An 18,657-nucleotide genomic window follows, 5' to 3' on the forward strand; every position below is an offset into this window, starting at 1 on the left:
ACATGGCAGGTGACAGTGAAGAAACCTTGAGCAACAGAAGAAATACACCAGCTGATCAATGAAAGGAGGAAGTGCAAAAATATTCAGGGGAAGACAGGACTACAGCAATGTAAGGTGATCAAAAATGAAATAAATAAGAAGTGCAGGGAAACTAAGGCAAAATAGATACAGGAAAAATAGGATGAAATTAAAAAAGAAATGGTTGTTAGAAGGACTGATTCAGCATATAGAAAAGTAAAAACAAATCTCTGATAAAATTAAAAGCACTGGTGGAAATGTTACTTGTGCATTTGGACTTCCACTGTTAAACACAGAGAAGAGAGAGGATAGGAGGAAACAGTGCATTAAAGGCCTCTGTGGTGGGGAGGACTTGGCTGATGACATGATAGAAGAAGAAATGGGGGTCAGTTTGAACAACATAGGGAATTCAGTATTAGTCAGGTTTTAAATAAGGCAGAAGACATAAATAACACTCCTTCATAATTTCTAAGATCATTGATGGAAGTGGCATCCAAACTGAAGGTGGTCAGTAGAGTTTATGAGGTTGCAGACATACCCTTATATCTGTGGAAAAATATCATCCACACAATCCCTAAGATAGCAAGGTCACATAAGTGTGAGAAGTATTGCACAATCAGCTTGACAGCTCATGCATCCAAGTTGCTGACAAGAATAATATAAAGAAGAATGGGAAAGAAAATAGAGGATTTCTTAGATGGCAGTTTGGCTTTAGCAAAGCTATAGGCACCAGGGAGGTAGTTCTGATGTTGCACGTGATAATGGGTGCAAGGCTTAAAGAAAAATCAAGACACATTAATAGAATTTGTTGATGTAGAAAAGGCATTCGACATTGTAAAATGGTGCAAAATCTTCAAAACTCTGAGAAATATAAGCTATAGGGAAATGTGGATAATACACAATATGCACAAGAACATAATAAGAAAGGGAGACCAAGAATGAAGTGTTTGGATTAAAAGGGTGTAAGACAGGATGAAGTCTTTCACCTTTGTCATTCAGTTTATACACTGAATAAGCAATGATGGCAATAAAAGAAGGGTTCAAGAGTGGGATTAAAATTCAGGGTGAAAGGATATCAGTGACAAGATTCACTGGTGACATTGCTATCCTCAGTGAAGGTGAAGAACATCTACATGACCTGTGGAGTGGCATGAACAGTCTAATGAGTACACAATATGGACTGAGTGTAAATATGAGAAAGAAGAAAATAATTGAGAGTAGCAGAAATGAGATTAGCAATAAAGTTAGAAGACTAGCTTAGGCAAAGAGGACTTAGCATACCAAAAGAAGTCTGCTAGTATCAGACATGTTTAAGAAGACATTTGTGAGACTCTGCATTTGGAGCACAGTATGACAGTGAGAAAACAGAAAAAGAAGTGAATCAAAGAATTTGTGATGTGGTGCTATTGAAAGATGCTGAAGTTAGGTGGAGTGATAAGATAAGGGAGGAGGGAGATCTGTGAAGAATAAGTGGAGAAAGGAACACATGGAAAACACTGACAAGAAGAAGGGACAGGAAGATAGGATATGTGTTAAGACAGCAACAAGTAACTTCTATGATACAAGAGGGAGCTGTAGAGGCTAAAATCGTTAGGGGAAGACAGAGACTGGAATACATCCAACAAATAATTGAGGAAATAATGTGCAAGTGCTACTTTGCAATGAAGAGATTAGTGCAAGAGAGGACTTTATGGAGGGCCACATCAAAAGCAGTCAGAAGACTGATGATTAAAAAAAGATATGAAAGATCACAGTTGCGTGATTAGGAAAGAACTTGGAATATATATTGAGAAAAATTTAAAATATTTGGAAAATTACTAATCTGTTTCCAGAAATTCAGTAACAGAATGGAAACAGTGACTTTATTACAGACAAATTTTGCATTGACATTTGGCTGACTTGATGTCTGCTCAGGGATAACTAAATTTTTATTCTCATACATGTAACCCAATTTGAATGAAGTTTTGTGTTGAGTGTTGTAATTTGCAATTGCATTTGGTTTCTAGTGTCATGGAGGTGATGATTTAGATTTTTTTGAGGATTCTAAATGCTACACTGTAAAAACTATATTAACTATAGTATATAAATATGTGGTAGTGGCAGGATTTCAAATAACTAGAATAGTGGTGTACAGCATTTGGATTTCTTCATGCTATTGTTCTCATAACCTATTTCTGTGATGTGAAAATTTTATAAGTCTATTGCGCAACAATCAGGGCATAGCTCACGATAATCTTAAGTCATGGATGGTGACAAGTTTCAGAATATCTGTGTTGGTAATATCTCTTATGGATCTTAGGAGGAAACACATTTTGCTAAGCTCTTTTGATAATACCTATGTATGTGTTTTCCACTTAACTGTATTACTGATGAATAGTCCATTGAATTTGTTGTCCTACTGTAATAGACCTGATCAGTAGAGCTCATTTTGTTACATATAATAGCACATGATACTCAGAGTAGTGCACCTTGTGATATTTGAAGTGTAGGACTTCACAGTATAGAAGACATTTCTCTGGAAATATATTAATTCTTTGTTTTGTCATCACAGTTAAACCCTAATAAACTATCTTGTCAATATAAAAACAGTAAAACACCTTTAATTAAAATGTTAATTAAATTTGTTTGTTAATTTAAGTTTTATATATGTTGACTATATCAGTGATCACTATCAATAATGTTATTTATTTCACTTTAAAATATGAAGAAGTGACATATAAAACAGAATACAAAATACAGTTTGAAAACTTCTGTAAATGTAATTTCGATAATCAGTGTAGTGCATTATCCTCTTTGGACTTGCGTATATCACAGCCCTTCATGTATCTGGGAGCAGAGTCACATGGCCCTTTCTTTTGCGTGTTAACATGAAAGGTGGATGCATCAAGCTCTTTGTTAATTTGTGTTGTTATTAACGAATATGCTTATACCAACTAGCTGATAGTAACAGAAGAATAAAATGAAGTTTAAAAATGAAATTAACATCTGTAACTATTTTTTGTGTAATTAGCATCATACAGGAATGTAAAACCATCACCTTTTTGCAGTCAAGCATGAATTAACATACTCTCAGACAAAACATAGCCAATATACCACACGGAGATAATCTACAAGATTCTACGAGACACAAGTCAAGTGAACTAAATTTTACTGGACAAATACAATTACCAAGGTCAACTTTCTTGCACTACTAGGTTTTGCAAGAATGTATTTAACCAACAAATTTGTTATAATGGCGAATGTTGAAATATCTGGTATCTGGCTAGATTTCACCCATTATTAGCAAACAAAATAACTGCAGGAAGACTATAACAATGCTGTCTCTACCAATTTGTATATCTGCATAACAAGGGGTAACATTCTTTCTTGTGTGGAAGTCCATGCTTAGTTTTCTGTATGTTTATTAGTGTTCTATTTGCCTCACACCAATATTTTATAAGAGAAGGTCTTTATCGACTGTATACTGGAGTGTATACTTTCTACTGGTCATCATTATATTCATGTCATCAGACTTCATGGGATGCAGTCATACAGATTCAGTTATCACCTTTAGAAAATAAAGTTACAGAATAATTTTTTATGCATATTCCATGTCAGGGCATCAATACAATACATACTAGAATGTCATAATTTATGAAAAAGTATCGAAAATATAAGTTAACAAAAGCATATGTATCAAATAAAAACCCCTAGATTAATAGCATCTAAGTCACAATAAACATGGACTACTATAGCTATACACAAAACCAAGTAACGTGTATGTCATCTGTATGACAGTGCTTATACTTTGTAAGCATATGGCATCATAGCTGAAGAATTGTCAAATTACTGTCATAACAAATTACTACCTTAATTCAGCAAATATAAAATGACAGTCAAAATACAGTTGCTCACGATGTTATATGTACCTCAGTACATCTAGACACGTAAGTAGGAACTCATGCTCAATGTTCTAATATAGCATAAAAATGTATAATGAAAATAATATCGCCCACATTGTACTCCAGGTCACCTGATTACGGCAATTTACCCAAAACAGATGTGTAGTGAAAGTGAAGGAAATAAAAATTAGCACCATGCAGCAGTGAGTCTGGACACTCCTCACAAAATTTGTTTATTTGTTCATAGGCACATGTCTACAGTACTGATACACGCTGAAATCACTGTGCCACAGTGCCATAGCATGCCGCTAGAGGAGCCAAAACAAATTGATACAGCCCATTGATAAAGTGGAGTATCCTGTGGTAATTCATTTTCTGCATTTGAAGGAGAAGAACACTGCAACAATCCATACTGATTTGGTGGAAATCTATGGCAATACAGCACTATTATATGACACACTGGTTATGTGGTACAGATGCTTACAATGGGATTGATGAAGAAGGAAGTGGTGGATCAACTCTGTGTGAAGAACTGAGAATCACAAGAGGTGTGGAGGATCCATTGCTCAAACAGCAGCATACCATAATTATGGTGATAGTGGAAAAAGTGAAAATAAGTCACAGATCAGTTTTCAGCACCTTTGCATGACATTTTGTACATGACGTAGGTTACTGCCAGTTACATTTCACAACTACCCATCTATTCAAGAAGTCCTGCAAACTTAACCTGCAGTGGAAATGTTGCAGCTGTATCAGGTCAAATAATGTTACTTCTGTCTAATCATGATGGATGATTGCTGGGTGTGTAATTATGACCCTGAGACAAAGGAGCAAAGCAAGCAGTGGAAACATGTAGATTCGCCACAGCCAAAAATCAGGAAGACCCAATCATCATCAGGAAAGGTGATGCTGAATGTTTTCTGGACAGCAATGGTAGTGCTAACAGATTATGCTTGTAATAGGGCAGACAGTCACAGGGGAATGTTACTGAAATCTCACCTCAAGCTTGGTGTATTTGTACGAGTGAGGCCTACTGCTGGTGAAGGTACTGCCATATACATTAAAATTGCCCACAAACATCATATTGTATCAAAGGCAAATGATAGGAGATAAAAGCCATGTGTGCTGAGAAGCACACAGGCAGCAAACAGTTGAGACTCCATCCTAATTATGTTTTCTGTCAGAGGGGACTCGGCAAGCCTGTCTCTCAGTCCATTCTCCTCTGGATTGGATATGAAATTGATTGTGACTAGGAAGGGTATAGAGGCAAAGAAAGTTAGTGCTGGTAGACTTCCCCACCTAGCTAAATCTAGGGATAGGGTGAGGTCTAAGGAATTGTGATCAAGTAGATAGTTTGCCTGTTCCTAACCTTCTGAAAATACAGATGAAGTATTATTTGTAAAGGTGCTCTTGGTGGTGGAAACTGTAGTTTAGTATTTATATTTGCTTGTTATTGGTTGAGTGAATAAATCTTACTTGTTAAATGAGGCAGCAGTTTCTGTTAGGTGGTAGAACCCCAACCATTTCCATGTAGTTAGGGATGGGTATTGGCCCCCTTCAGGGGCTTGACAAGAGGTGGGTCATGTAAAGTAGAGATATCATGTAAAAACAAAACCACTGTAATAATTGATGATAAGTTGTTAACAAAAATAGTATTGTGTAGTACGGCAGTACAATTGAAGGCCTGTTGTCCATTTCTAGACAACAAACCAATAGTGTATTGTTAACTATAAAGTAAGTCCAGATGCTGCAACTTGCTATAGCTGAGGTCACTGAAGTCACAGTAAAAACATGACCAGGCACAGTCACCTTTCTAGCAGCACATTGGCCACTAAGAGGTCTCCTAGATTCAGCTGAAGTTGCAGCATTGATGTCTGTTAGCAGCAAACTTTTGTTGTAGGAGACTTCAATGCCAATGACTCAGAATGGCATTTGAGGGTGACTAATAATAGTGAATGACATCCACTGTGTGTAGTTAGGCAGAACAATGGGATTGGCCTTGGGCATTATGAATTCATGCTATATCCAAGCAATGGCAGCCAAGCAAATGTGCTGGACACTACACTACTGAGGGCAGTTGGATGCCACACAGTAACCATGAGAAGAGTTCCTCTAATGGCTGATCATCTTATGGTGATATTTGAGGCGGAGATCAATGTCAAGCAAACCTCACCACCAAAGGCAGCTCCGCCATGTACACTGGGAATGGTTTACAAAGAGTCCACAGGATTGTCTTGACACTGTCCCAGATCCTGATAATGTTGGAGTTGACAAGGGTATCAGGTGTCTCACTGACCTAACACTACAGAAAATGGAAGCTGCATCTCCCAGAGGGCCATTTAGAGCAAGAGACAACTCATGCCAGCTGCCCCCTGAGATATTTGAGGCAAATGCCCACAAAAACAGAGTTTTTCAGAATTTAAATCCCCAGTACTCTCCTCACACACTGTTGGATAATGCTATATGTAGCACTGATCCATACAGTGCTAAAATATGTGTCCATAGTGTGGGGAAATACAGCAGACACACACATATGTCTACTTCAAGTCCATTGAGGTAGAGTGCCAAAGCTCACCTTTCATCTCCCATATGAGTACCTAACTAGGGAATTACAAGAAATAACTCGTGCCCCAATGCTGAAAGACTATTTTAAACAGACTGTCCATGAGTTCCATGAAAAGTTGTGGCAGTCTACAAATAGATTGATCACAAATCTGGGTCACCAGATACATTAGTGATGGACCACTAAATGGCCTGACTGGCTTCACAGAATTTACTGTCATTGGAAGATAGCATAAATTTCTGGAAAAGAGCTGGTGTTTAAAGAGAGGACAAACACTAATGTGAGGCCAAAAATTCAGCAAAGAGGAAAAGAAGGAACATGCACAGCATTCAACCTGCTGAACATGTATTTGGTGAGTCAATCAAATCTATTCAGCTATTTCATCACATCTTGGCCAGCTTCTACAGAAAAAGATGATGGGTGCCTGGTGTTGTAGCTGACTTTTTGCTGTTTTGGGAATCCAATTCTCTCCTGAGTATATGGGTCTTAGGAATGATGCAGTGCCAAAAAATGCCACATTCTAACTGCAGTAATGAGCAAATCCAAAGGCAGGGCCATCAATGAAGTATAACACTTAGAACTGAAACCACACTTATTACAAAGAGCCACAACTGAATTGAACTCCTGGATGTAGAGTACATGTATTCATATAAACAGTGAATATTCCCAAATATGCAAACATAAGACATCTGAGAAACATTCTAGAAATGATAAGTACTAAACAACAAATAATTGCAAGTGGTCAGGTTTGAACTGGCAACCTGCAACATGCCAACCACTGATGCTAACCACTATGACAATTTGTGTATACATTAGTTCATGGCAATACTTCTTTTGTTTTCCTGGCATGCAGTGTAGTGAATATGTATGTGTGTCTGTGTGTGTGTGTGTGTGTGTGTGTGTGTGTGTGTGTGTGTGTGTGGTGACCAGTGAAGCAAAATGGAGAAACAATGTACCACCATTTCTTGAGACTATTGTTTAATTTTTTTATAAGTATGTGTGTAAACAGAGAAACATTGTAAACAAGATCTAAACCTTTTGTCATATAAACCTGCCTGCAAAAATGTCACTGTATGCATGAATTAATTATGTCAACTGTCATTGGATAATTGATCAGCTGATGAATAAACTAACTAACCAACAGCAGCAAGATAGGCCAAATGCAATTCTGAATGTATCTTTCACTATTCAGTGTTCCAGAGATCATGAGCCTTGTAGGTTATATCATTTCACATCCCACACACTGATGCCAAAATTTGATGTTCTACGTTGTTGCTCAATATATGAACAGCAGAGTGGGTGCATTATTGTTGCCAAGATAGAGACGAAGCTGATACCAAGCACAGTAGCACAAGTTTTTATGCCTGTTAACTCTGCAGGTGAAGTGGATGAAAGAATGTATGATGAGTATTATGAGACCTATTTGGAAATTAGGGAATGATCAGTCACAAAATGGAAACCATGTTGAGAATCAAAATGTTTTATTTGCAACAGTTTGCTATACCTTACCCATACTTCTCTGTAGCGCTGTCTTAGACATCTGTCATGGTGTTGTACCACCTTTTCAATACCCTTGTTACAGTAGGCAGCCTCCTGTGCTTTCCAACAATTTTCTGTGCTGTACTGCAGCTTATAGTCTGTGCCAAAATGTTGTCTTCATAGCCAGCAGTTTATTTGAGCAAAGGCGAAAATCACAGGGAGCTAAGTCCTGGCTTTATGGTGGGTGATCAAACGCTTCCCATTGAAAATGCTGCAGGAGCATCCTCCTTGTCCTGCAGTGTGTGGCTGAGAACTGTCATGAAGAATGAAATTCATGGCAGTTACATTGTGTGGGGCTGCATGAAATTAGGCGAAATCTTACGGCAGTCACCCATACTTAATGGGAGACACTATTTTATAGGCATCTTTTTGTACTCACTGTGTGGTCAGAACTGAGAAGAGTAATGTGACACTATCTAAGAAGAGTAATGTGACACTATCTAAGGGCATACTAGATACACTGCCCAACACATCTGAGCAAAGCTTATTAGAGTTTCACTGTTATTCCCATTTCACGACTGATCATTCCTTACTCTCCGGATAGCACTCACATTTAAATAATTAATGGAGGAGAAAATGTAATTGTTATGACAGACTGGAATTTGGTAGTAGCAAAGGAAATGAAGGAAAAATAGTAGGAAAATATGAGCTGGAGGAAACCCCAGTCAAATAAATCATTATAACAAGTATTGTAAAACTTTGAGTAAGGTAATCAAACTTTCAAAAAGCATATATTTTAAATCTAAAATCAACCAATCCAGTAATAAAATTAAAGCAATCTGGGACATAATAAGGAGCAAGACTGGTATGAACAGTGCCAGTAAACCAGTAGACATTGTACTAAACATTGATGACAATACTGTAAGCAACCAAGAGACTATTGCGAATGCGTTCAATGACTACTTCATAAGTGCTGCAAAGCAAATAGGTTGCAATGGATCCTTAGAAAGTGCCATGGATCTACTGAAGCACAGTTTTCCCATTCCAGTGAGTGAGATAAGGACATCCCCCATAACCAGATATGAGATTAAAAAAACCATTGCCTCATTAAAATGTAAGGGATCATCTGGTGTAGATAATATCTCCAGTAAGCTGCTAAAAACCTGCTCTGACCAATGAAGCAAAGTATTAGTCCATATATTTAATGCCTCTATGTACCAGGGTGCTTTCCCAGAGGGCAAGAAACTTGCTAAAACAGCACTATTAACAAGGTTCCAAGCGAACTCGCTCACAGTAAACCTGAGCAAAACAAATTATATACATTTCAGCCTTGACCACAAACTCCCCCAGGAGATTACTGTTTTAAATAACAATAATCAGATAGAAAGGGTACACTGAACCAAATTCTTAGGCCTCCACATAGACAGTAGGCTCAACTGGGCCTACCATGTCCTCAAGACTGTAAATAGGCTGTCCTCAGCAATTTTTGTCATTAGGACAATCTAACAATTTGGAGACATAAATGTCACGAAGTCCACATACTTTGCATACTTCCACTCCATTGTGTGTTATGGCATCATCTTCTGGGGCAATTCACCCTCATCTAAAAAAATCTTCCTCATGCAGAAAAAAGTAGTCTGTATAATGTGCAGAGTACCCCCGAGAACCTCCTGCCGTACACTCTTTAAAAAACTTGGAATACTTTCCACAACCTGCCAGTATATTTTTTCCCTAATGAGTTTCTTGGTTGACAATCCTGCCCACAATGAAACCAATGAAAGCTTCCATTATCACAATACAAGAAAGAAGACTGACCTCCACTTTGAACTAAAAAGTTTAACTCGAGTACAGAAAGGAGTGCATTACTCCAGTGTCAAAATATTTAACTTATTACCGAGCTATATAAAAAGTCTACGTAGTAACAGTGCATCATTCAAAAACAATCTAAAGACATATTTAATCGAGAAAATGTTTTACTCACTTGATGAATACTTCAACAGAGAAAAGTAGTCTTTGTATGTATTTATATTTACTGTTGTTTGTGTATGTTCTTTTTGTTCCTATTTGTAACCATATACTTACTGTGACAAATAGGTTTTTGCAATGTGCTAAACTTTGCATAATGTATTATTCCTACGACTTTATTTTAGTTCACTATTATTTTTGCAAGTCTTATGTAATTTATGTCTAGTTCTGCTCTTGTAAACTAATTGATACCATGGTCTGTGAACATATATTACTCAAGTCGTTCTACATCCTAGCATCATACACATAACAGGATCTATGGAATTTGTAAATAAATAAATAAAGCAAGAAGCCACCTGGTAGAAATTGGCACAGAGCATTAATTAATCGTTGCAAACACTTGGTTTAAGAATCATGAAAGTAGGCTGTATATTTGAACAAATGCCTGAAGGTTTCAGGTGGACTGTATAATGGTGGGACAGAGATTTTGAAACCAAATTTCAAACTTTAAAACATTCTCAAGGGCAGGTGTGGACTCAGGTCATAATTTATTGGTTATAACCTGCAGACTAAAACTAATAAAATTGCAGGAAGGTAGCAAATTATAGATATGGGATCTGGATAAGTTAAATGAACAAGAGGTTGTCAAGAGTTTCAAAGGGGGCATTAGGCTATGATTAACTGAAACAGAGGAAGCAAATACAATAAAAGTAGAAAGTGTAGTTTTGAAAGATAGAATGCTGAATGCAGTGGATTATCAAATAGGCAAACAGACAAGGCCCAGGAGAAATGCTTGGATAACATACACAATATTGAAATTAACTGACAAAAGGATAATATAGAAATGAAACTGGCAAATGGGAATACAGATGTTTAGAAACTGAGAATGCCAGAAAGTTGAAAATGGCAAAAGAAGAAATGCAGAGCTGTAAAAGCATGCATGCCCATGAAAAATAAAGATGAAATCAGTAGGGAAATTAAAGAGAATTCTGGATGAAAGGGAAGCACCTCTGTGAATATTAACACTTCAGATGTCAAGCCAGTACTAAGCAAAGATGGAAAGGCTGAATATGGAAAAGGCAATACAGAAGAGCTAAACAAAGGAAATTAACTTGAAGACACTATTATGAAAAGGTAAGAGAGTCTGGATGAAGATTTGATTAGAGATTACATTAGATTCAGCTTTCATTCCATAGCCCCAAAAATGAGATGATTCATGTGGGTGTGGAATATGTCAGAATCTATAACATAAAAAAACAGGCACATTTGAATATAACACTCTCTTTCCTGATCATTTGTCAGGAAATTGTCAGAATATGTGAATACATTGCACTAAATTGGAACTGCTAGCACACTAAACTGGAACTACTAGCATCTACAATAAATTTATCATACATAAAATACCTAATCTTGGTTATTGTGACCAAGTGCTGACAAAACTGAAATTTAGCAGACGTTCTTACATAAGCGAGTCTAACAGCCCCTATTAAGATATTAATCTATAGTGTAGATGGAGTTACCTATAAAAAGTCTTTTGACTTTTCTGAAACTGTGCTTTATCTGAAACTAAGTTTTTAATGGTTGCTGGCAATTTATTGAAAATGCGTGTTCCTAAATACTGGAACAATTTTTGGAGCAACATAAGTGATTTTAGGTGTTTCTGTAGATTGTTCTTATTCCTAGTATTGGGACTATGTATTTAGCTATTGGTTCAAAACAGAGACATATTATTTGCAACAAATTTCATTAAGGAATAAATATACTGAGAAGAAGTGATTATAATACCCAGTTCCTTGAACAGGTTTCCACACAATGTTCTCAAATTTACATCACAAATGAGTCTTATTACACACTTCTATGCTATAAAAACTTTTGACGAGTTACCCGAGAATATGACCCCATATGACATAATAGAATGTAAATAAGCAAAGTACGCAAGTTCTTTTTATATTCATATCTCCTACATCTGACATCATTCACATTGCAAATACAGACTTGTTTGGGCGCTTCAGCAATTCTGTGGTAAGCCATTCCCAGCTGAATTTATTATTGAATTGTAATCCCAGAAATTTAACACTATCAACGTCTTTTGTCTGCATGGTGTTATAAGTTATGCACATACTGGAAGGAAATCTCTTACATGTTCTGAACTGCATATAGTGGGTATTTCAAAGTTTAATGACAGTGAATTAGCTTTAAATCATTTATTAATGTCAGTGAAAATTTGATTAACAGCCATTTCTAAATCTGTACTTGAATTGCTTATTATTGCAATGTTTGTATTTTCTGCAGATAAAACAAACTTAGAATCTGCAATGTAACAAACAGGAAGTCATTAACTTTTTAAGAAAAAGCAATGGACCCAAGATGGAACCATGAGGAAAACCACATGTAATCAAGTTCCAGTCAGGTGAAGATAGATATTCCACTATGATAACCCTTTATTTCCTGCTTGAACCATTTTGCAGCACTGCCAGTGACACCATCGTATTCTAATGTACTTGAGAGAATGCTGTGATTCACACCTCAAAGGCTTTTGACAGGTACTGATACAAGTTGTTTGCAGAAGACTGGAAAAACTGGTAGAAGTTACCTCAGGGAAGATCAGTCTGGTTTACAGAGAAATTTATGAACATGCAAGGCAATACTAACTCTACAATTTAACTTAGGAGGCAGGCTGAAGGCTCACAGACCTACCTTTATAGCATTTGTACATGTAGAGTACAAGTGGACAATGCTGAATGGACTATGCTCTTTAAAATTCTGGAGGTAACAGGGATCTGATAAAGGAAGCAGTAAGTGGTCTACAATCTGTGCAAAAACTATACTGCAGTTATAAGTGTTGAAGGACATGAAAAGAAACCAAATACTTGAGAAGCAAGTGAGATGTGTTGTCGCCTGTCTCCACTGTTGTTCCATTTGTAAATTTAACAAGCAGCAAAAGAAAACAGTTTTCATTTTCAGAAGAGCTCAATGTTATTTTAACCACTGAATTGAGTTAGTAAACACTGTAGGCATACCCCAACAGTGTTGAAAAGTGCTGTTCATTCAATTAACTGAATTTCAGTGAACATTTGTTGCATTACTGTGTGGGGCTAGACATCTTTCAAAAGACAGGGCTCATCACCAGCCTTCTCACACCTCATCACTGTATAATCAATATACAGGATGAAAAGTATTTAAACCGACAAACTTTGGGAGGTTGTAGGGGACATCAAAACAAATATTTTTCCCTAATGTCACTTTTTCCTATGAGGATTATTTAAACCAATGGAGGCCGTATTATGCTCTTCAGATGTTAGAGGCCATATTACGATCTTCAGTTGTTAGAGGGCGTATTACGCTCTTCAGTTGTAGGAAACTGCTGTCCACCGGTGTAGTAGTGCATTGTCTCTGTTTACTAATGAAGCGATACACTTGGAGTGAGTACACTGACATGGTTGGTGTGTACTACGTAGTGCACCACAATGGGCGAGCTGCACAGTGGGTTTATCAACAACAATATCCTAATCGCCATATGCCGCATCATACAACCTTTGCTGCTGTTTACCAATGTCTGCGTGAGACCGGATCATTTATCAGATTACCTGGACAGGGACGCCGTCGCACCGTAAGAATGCTGCAATTTGAGAAAGCTGTCTTGCAGCATGAGGAGTGGGATTCTTCAGTCAGCACTCGTGCAATTTGCACGTAAAATGAGGATGAATCAGATGAGTGCAAGAACAGTCCTTTGAGAGCAATTGATACGTCCATTTCACTTACAGCATGTCCACAACCTGGAACCAGTTGATTATCCATCCAGGGCACAGTTTTCACAGTGGTACCTGGAACAGTGTGAAATGCATCCTACATTTCCATCCTCTGTGTTGTTTACCTATGAAGCAACAATGTTCGGGCATGATGGAATCTTCAGAATGCACAATTCGTATGTTTTGAGTGAGGTTAACCCGCATGCCGCTGTTACTAGTGCTCATCAAGTGTGGTTCTTTGTTAATGTGCGGGTCGGTGTTGTTAGGGACTGTTTAATTGGACTGTATCTGCTACCTAGACCATTAAATGGCAGGCACTATTACAATTTTTTGCTAGAGCATTGCCAGAATTGCTGGAAGACGTCTCGCTCCCTACAAGACAACAGATGTGGTTCCAACATGATGGGGCGTTGGCACATTTCAGTCGTCGTGTGTGTCGATTCCTGGACTGACGGTTCCCAGACATGTGGATTGGCAGAGGTGGTCCTGTACCATGGCCCACTCGATCCCCACTTTTTCATGTGAGGAACAATTCAGGACACTCCTGATGTTTTTGCCCATGTCAGACAGAACATAATCCGACAGTGTAACCTTTGTTTACGTGTCAATGGAGACATTTTTGAAAATCTACTGTAATTGAAATTGGGTTGTGTTAATGTGTTGTCTCTTGGTCATAAAAAATGGAAAAGTGTTTGTTGGTTTAAATAATTTGCTGCCAGAGAAACCTTCCTCTACCAGTTTAAATACTCCTCATAGGAAAAAATGACATTAGGTAAAAATATTTGTTTTGATGTCCCCTACAACCTCCCAGAGTTTGTTGGTTTAAATACTTTTCACCCTGTATCAAGCTGCAGTAAAAGAAGCTGCTGTAGAGATGAGCAACACAGTGTTGTTTTTGGTGGTTATATTATATTCTGAAATAATGTGTGAGATGGCCATTTGCAAGTGCTGTATTGACCAGGAGAGTGACAGCAACCTGTGTATATTGGACAACAAAATAGAGCACTAAATTTGGGCACCGGTGTGTGTGATGTGAAATGATATAACCTACAATTCTCATGACCTCTGGAACACTGAATGGTGCAAGATGACTACAGAACATCATACAACCATCTCGCAGCTGTTAGTTGGTTAGTTATATAGTTTATTCACCACACAAACACAAACTGCACATATTCTATACACTCACTTTCGCCTGATATCAGTACCTTGACAATGCTTTACCACCTTTGCATTATGTTGTTCATGTTTTACCATCTGTCTGTCTAAAACTTGAGTCAGCATCCCTCCACATGTGAAAAATGTTGATCTGAGGAAAACTAAAATATTGCCATAAACAATGGTGCACACATTGTGGCATCCTGGTTAGCACTGGTGGTTGGCACTTTGTGGGCTGCCAGTACAAACCAAATCACCAGCAATTTATTGTTATTTAATACTTATCATTTCTGGAATGTTTTTATGTTTGTATATTCAGTGTACATATAAATAGCTATCTATGTCCAGGGGTTCAGTTCAGTTATGGCTGTATGTTGGTGTCAGAAATAAATGTGCTTTCAGTTCTAAGTGTTACACATCACTCACAGCCCTGCCTTTGGATTTGATTTTGATTACAGTTACAATACAACTTTGTTTGCTGGAGACGCTGGGTACTTCAAAACACCTACTTCACCATGTCTTGAATAGGCAGTGTAAAAGCCATCACCTATATGGACAGCAACCAGAATACAACCAGCCCATTATTCCTAAGACCTGTATACTCAGGAGACAGATGGATTCCAAAACAGCAATAAGTCAGCTGCACATCAGGCTTCCATCAGTGTTATCCGTAGATGCTGGCCAGGACCCAACGAAATGGCTGAAAGGGGTCAACAGAGTCACCAAGTACAATTGGTCGGATGACATGATGTCTTTGACAATGACCGAGTCACCAAGTACAATTGGTCGGATGACATGATGTCTTTGGCAACTGTATACTTTTAGTTGGACGGCGCTGCCCAGCAGTGGTTTGACAACAGTGAAGAGAAGCTCAATAGCAAGGACAAATTGTAGGTTGAACTGAAGAAATCATTTAGCGGCCATCAGCAACAGGTCCGCTTAGCAGAAATATGACTGAACGAATGGGCCCAATGTCATGGGAAATAACACAGTTGTACATACAGAATTGACCTTATACCACATTGTAAATCTGAATATGACAAGCTGACAAAATCTTGCACTTGATGAAAGCGGTCACAAACATACGGATTCTGAATGTGTTTCAAGTAATTCTTTGGTAGAACACAACAGCACAGATGAAATATCAGTTAATGCTGCATTAAATGACATTGCTGCTGAATGAAGGAAGATCTAGCATTGTTGAAAACTCTAGAATCCTGGAAGAAGTAAGAACCGACCAAAGGAGAGTTCCAATTAATTACCATAGCATTGTATAAAGGGACCTATAATCTGTTGGGGCAGAAATCGTTGTTCGTCACTACAGCTCATCTATGGCCAGCTATCCTGAAGTTTTTTCATGAAGGATGAAGATCTTGTCATATTACCAGCTGACAAAGGAAATGCTACTGTGGTCTACATCTACATCTACATCAACATCCATACTCCGCAAGCCACCTGACGGTGTGTGGCGGAGGGTACCTTGAGTACCTCTATCGGTTCTCCCTTCTATTCCAGTCTTGTATTGTTCGTGGAAAGAAGGATTGTCGGTATGCCTCTGTGTGGGCTCTAATCTCTCTGACTTTATCCTCATGGTCTCTTCGCGAGATATACGTAGGAGGGAGCAACATACTGCCTGACTCCTCGATGAAGGTATGTCCTTGAAACTTCAACAAAAGCCCGTACCGAGCTACTGAGCGTCTCTCCTGCAGAGTCTTCCACTGGAGTTTATCTATCATCTCGCGATTACTAAATGATCCTGTAACGAAGCGCGCTGCTCTCCTTTGGATCTTCTCTATCTCTTCTATCAACCCTATCTGGTACGGATCCCACACTGCTGAGCAGTATTCAAGCAGTGGGCGAACAAGCGTACTGTAACCTACTTCCTTCGTTTTCAAATTGCATTTCCTTAGGATTCTTCCTATGAATCTCAGTCTGGCATCTGCTTTAACGACGATCAACTTTATATGATCATTCCATTTTAAATCACCCCTAATGCCTACTCCCAGATAATTTATGGAATTAACTGCTTCCAGTTACTGACCTGCTGTATTGTACCTAAATGATATGGGATCTTTCTTTCTATGTATTCACAGCACATTACACTTGTCTACATTGACATTCAATTGCCATTCCCTGCACCATGCATCAATTCGCTGCAGATCCTCCTGCATTTCAGTACAATTTTCCATTGTTACAACCTCTTGATATACCACAGAATCATTCGCAAAAAGCCTCAGTGAACTTCCAATGTCATCCACAAGGTCATTTATGTATATTGTGAATAGCAATGGTCCTACGACACTCCCCTGTGGCACACCTGAAATCACTCTTACTTCAGAAGACTTCTCTCCGTTGAGAATGACATGCTGCGTTCTGTTATCTAGGAACTCTTCAATCCAGTCACACAATTGGTATGATAGTCCATATGCTCTTACTTTGTTCATTAAACAACTGTGGGGAACTGTATCGAACACCTTGCGGAAGTCAAGAAACACGGCATCTATCTGGGAACCCATGTCTATGGCCCTCTGAGTCTCGTGGACGAATAGTGCGAGCTGGGTTTCACACGATCATCTTTTTCGAAACCCATGCTGATTCCTACAGAGTAGATTTCTAGTTTCCAGAAAAGTCGTTATACTCGAACATAATACGTGTTCCAAAATTCTAGAACTGATCGACGTTAGAGATATAGCTCTATAGTTCTGCACATCTGTTCGACGTCCCTTCTTGAAAACGGCGATGACCTGTGTCTTTTTCCAATCCTTTGGAACGCTATGCTCTTCTAGAGACCTACGGTACACTGCTGCAAGATGGGGGGCAAGTTCCTTCACGTACTCTGTGTAAAATCGAACTGGTATCCCATCAGGTCCAGCGGCCTTTTCTCTTTTGAGCGATTTTAATTGTTTCTCTATCCCTCTGTGATCTATTTCGATATGTACCATTTTGTCATCTGTGCGACACTCTAGAGAAGTAACTACAGTGCAGTCTTCCTCTGTGAAACAGCTTTGGAAAAAGACATTTAGTATTTCGGCCTTTAGGCTGTCATCCTCTGTTTCAGTACCACTTTAGTCACAGAGTGTCTGGACATTTTGTTTTGATCCACCTACCGCTTTGACATAAGACCAAAATTTCTTAGGATTTTCTGCCAAGTCAGTACATAGAACTTTACTTTCGAATTCATTGAATGCCTCTCACATGGCCCTCCTCACATTACATTTCGCTTCCCGTAATTTTTGTTTGCCTGCAAGGCGTTGGCTATGTTTATGTTTGCTGCGAAGTTCCCTTTGCTTCTGCAGCAGTTTTCTAACTAGGTCGTTGTACCACAGTGGCTCTTTTCCATCTCTTATGATCTTGCTTGGCACATAATCTAACTCATATTGTACGATGGTTTTGAACTTTGTCCACTGATCCTTGACACTATCTGTACTTAAAACAAAACTTTTGTGTTGAGCCGTCAGGTACTCTGAAATCTGCTTTTTGTCACTTTTGCTAAACAGAAAAATCTTCCCACCTTTTTTGATATTTCTATTTACAGCTGAAATCATCGATGCAGTAACCACTTTATGATCGCTGATTCCCTGTTCTGCATTAACTGTTTCAAATAGTTCAGGTCTGTTTGTCGCCAGAAGGTGTAATATGTTATCGCCACAAGTCGGTTCTCGATTTAACTGCTCAAGGTAGTTTTCAGATAAAGCACTAGATTCTTTGCCCCCGCCACCCGTTATGAATGTTAGAGTCTCCCAATCTATATCCAGCAAATTAAAATCTCCACCCAGAACTATAAAATGGTGGGGAAATCTAGTCGAAATGTTTTCCAAATTATCCTTCAGGTGCTCAGCCACAA

At 38.3% G+C, this 18,657-nt stretch overlaps 1 protein-coding gene across 1 annotated transcript in view; it reads left to right on the top strand.

The window, feature by feature from the left end:
* LOC124556220 (IQ and ubiquitin-like domain-containing protein) overlaps positions 1-18,657 on the top strand; it is a 212,723-nt gene that overhangs the window by 24,135 nt on the left and 169,931 nt on the right. The window lies entirely within an intron of this gene.

Source organism: Schistocerca americana, chromosome X, assembly GCF_021461395.2.
Source record: "Schistocerca americana isolate TAMUIC-IGC-003095 chromosome X, iqSchAmer2.1, whole genome shotgun sequence".
Taxonomy (NCBI): domain Eukaryota; kingdom Metazoa; phylum Arthropoda; class Insecta; order Orthoptera; family Acrididae; genus Schistocerca; species Schistocerca americana.